We start from the raw sequence: 3416 nt of genomic DNA, 5'->3' as shown, positions 1-3416 counted from the left end.
GTGAGAGCAAGCAGGCAAAGAAAGAGCTTCCTCCTTCCAAGGCCTTTAATATAGGCTGCCAGAAGAAGACGTGGCCCAGATTTAAGGTTTATCTCTCCCCTCAAAAGATCTGAATTCCAGATTACAAGTGGGTCTTCCCACTTCAAATGATTTAACTAAGAAAAAAATCCCTCACAGGTGTGCCCAGCCACTTGGGTTTTAGTTAATTCCAGATATAGTCAAGTTGACAACCAAGAATAGTCACCGCAGATGGCAAAGGTGCTGGAGCGGAACAATTCTCGCCGAGAGTGAGAAGTGTACTAGTTAGGTCAGAAACCATTCCAGTTGTCTGAACAGAAAAACAAAACCAACAAAAAAATTTTAAAGATTTTTTTTTGAGACAGGGTTTCTCTGTGTAACAGCCATAGCTGTCTTGTAACTAGCTCTGTAGACCAGGCTGATCTTGAACTCACAGAGATCCTCCTGCTTCTGCCTCCTGAGTGGTGAGATCAAAGGCATGCGCCACCACCACCCAGAAAAAATTTTTAAGTAGGTAACTGAAGACACAAAAAAGTTTTCTTAGAGGCAGTTACTGTAGAAAGCAGCTTCCACTCCTGGGGCTGCATCTCTGAAGGAGAGGTTAGAGTTGTTAAAACTTAGAAGTTTGGAGGGCGAGCCAGGCGGTTGTGGTGCAGGCCTTTAATCCCAGCACTCTGGGGGCAGAGGCAGGTGGATCTCTATGAGTTCAAGACCAGCCAAGTATAGAGTATGAGTTCCAGGAAGTCAGAGCTGTACAGAGAAACCCTGTCTTGAAAAAACAAACAATTAGAAAAAGGAGTTTGGAGAGTGAGTCCTGTGAATGAAACAGTATCCTACTTACATACTGCTGAGCCGTGGAGTTCGCCTGGTACCCAGGTCTGAGGCCGGGTGTCTACCGGAAGTGTCTGTCAGTGAGTGTCTTCTAGGGAAGAGGGGGGCAAAGAAGCTGATTGTGGAAAAACTGCAGGCTTAATTCAGCTCCTGTGGTGGAAAGGCATTGTTTCAGTTAAGATAAGGAAGTCTTAGGGAAATACTCCTCAGTATAGGAAGCAGACAGTGAACAAAATAAATAACTAAAAGAAGCAAAGGGAACAGCTCACTCTTTCCACTGCCCGTTATTGGCAGACATTAATTCAGCTTCACCCTCCCCAAATAACATCCAAAGGGTGGGTTTGGAGCTAAAAGACCATTATGTCACTCCTCCAACCCCCAAATTCATATGTTGAAACCTTAATTTCCAGGACCTAATGTCTTTTTGGAGACTGAGCCTTCAAAGAGACAAGTTAGAATGAGGCCAGCGAGTGTGGTCCTAATTTAGTCTGACCAGTGTCTTTATAAGGCGGACGTTAAACACACAAAGAGACTCTTAGTACGTACTTGTATAAAGAAGAGGCCTTGGGAGGACACAGAAGGCAGGCAGGCATCTGCAAGCCTGGGAAAAGGCCACATAGTGTGTTTCCAGCCTCCAAAAACCGTAAGAAAATGAATTTTGATTGTTTGACGTATTTCATCTGTGGGTATTTTTATTATGGAATTCCCAAAGAGCTAATACAGGATATAAAAATTCTCCAACAGTAAGAGGAGTGTTTCCCACTTAGTCACTGGTTCCTGACTCATGTATTCCGTGGTGCAGAGGATGCTTTATGTCCCAAGCAAGGAAAGTGCCCACCCTTTCAGAGTGGTGACCTCTCAACGGTGCCATAACTGAGTCTTTTTGTCTGATTTCCTCTTTGGGACAGGGTTTCTCTGTGTAGCCTTGGGACCTGTTCTGGGACTTTCTCTGTAGACCAGGCTGGCCTTGAACTCACAGAGATCCAGCTACCTCTGCCTCCTGAGTGCTGGGATCAAAGGTGTGCGCCACCACCTGGTGCCATAACTGAGTTTTTACTTTTTTTTTTCGAGACAGGGTTTCTCTGTGGCTTTGGAGCCTGTCCTGGAACTAGCTCTTGTAGATCAGGCTGGTGTCGAACTCACAGAGATCCGCCTGCCTCTGCCTCCCAAGTGCTGGGATTAAAGGTGTGCACCACCATCGTCTGGCTGGACACACATTTATTACTTCATGTCCTGGCTACTGGAGGAACTTTTTCCATCCTCTTTTTATTCTTCTTTCCTCCCTCTCTCTTGCTTTCTTCCCTCCCTCTTCCCTTCCTCTCTTTTAATTTCTTTTCTTTGTTTGAAACAGGGTCTTGTGTAGCCCAAACTGGCTTTAAACTCCTGTAGCTGAGGATGACTTTGAACTTGGGATCCCACCTAGTGCTGGGATTATAGGGTGTGTCACCACACTCAGTTTTGTGTGGTCCTGAAAACTGAACCTAGGGTTTCATGCATGATAGGCAAGTATTTTACCAACCGAGCCTTCCTGGGTGGGATTTTCATCCGTGAGCACCACTGCAGTGATCCATTTTTAGCTGGTGCCGATGTATCGTACAGAACCGTTACCAGACCCCTACGAACGTCTCTTGAGGCACTAGGGGGAAACTGGAAAGTGCTAGGAGGACCTGATTCTTTTTCCTGGTCCTTGTTTGCTTCCTGCTGCATCTTGGCTTTAGGGGTGCTGTCTTAGACTGCTACTTTTTTAAAGAATTTTATTTATAGTGTTCTGCCTGCATGTTTGCCTGCAGGCCAGAAGAGGGCACCAGATCTCTTTACAGATGGTTGTGAGCCACCATATGATAGCTGGGAATTGAACTTAAGACCTCTGGAAGAGCAGCCAAAGCTCTTAACTACTGAGCCATCTCTCCAACCCTGTTAGACTGCTTCTTTGTTCCAACAATGGTAGAACATTCCAGCAATGGCTATAAATCCACATAGCAGTTTTTCTAACCATTTCATGCTTCTTAAAAGTGCTAGCAGAAACATCTCAATAATTGTATAGCAAAGTAGATTTGGGGCTGAGAGATATGTTAATAATTGGCCCAGGAACTCAGCTTATAATTATCTTTTCTTAGATATAAAGGAGCAAACTCTGAGGAAGGAGAAAAGCAGTTAAAACAAAGTAATTTCCAGCCCTGGCTTCACAATAGATTTACTAAGAGACTTCAGCAATGTACGCACATTTTATATTAAGAAAAATGATTTTTGGGGGGAGGCCAGTGAGATGGCCCAGAGTGTAAGGACAGGTACTGTCAAAGCCTGATGCCCTGGGTTCAGTTCCTAGGACTCATATAATAGAGGAAGGGAACTGACTTCCAAAAGTGGTTGACCTACACACACATACACCACAAATGTAATAAAATGTTTTAAAAAACCCAAAATATATTAATAGGAAAGTATATGTAAATATACAAGGAAATCTAAATAAATTATATATATATATGTTTGTATTTGTTCACATTTAAGAACTGTTCATTCTTAATTGTTAATTCTAATTGTAGTGGTGCATATCCATAATCCCAGAG

At 43.6% G+C, this 3416-nt stretch overlaps 1 protein-coding gene across 1 annotated transcript in view; it reads left to right on the top strand.

The window, feature by feature from the left end:
- Mei1 (meiotic double-stranded break formation protein 1) overlaps window positions 1-3416 on the top strand; it is a 59647-nt gene that overhangs the window by 4883 nt on the left and 51348 nt on the right. The window lies entirely within an intron of this gene.

The sequence above is a fragment of the Microtus ochrogaster genome, chromosome 15 (genome assembly GCF_000317375.1).
Source record: "Microtus ochrogaster isolate Prairie Vole_2 chromosome 15, MicOch1.0, whole genome shotgun sequence".
NCBI lineage: Eukaryota > Metazoa > Chordata > Mammalia > Rodentia > Cricetidae > Microtus > Microtus ochrogaster.
Note: the sequence above shows the minus strand (reverse complement) of the source record. Positions and strands in the feature narration are given on the sequence as shown.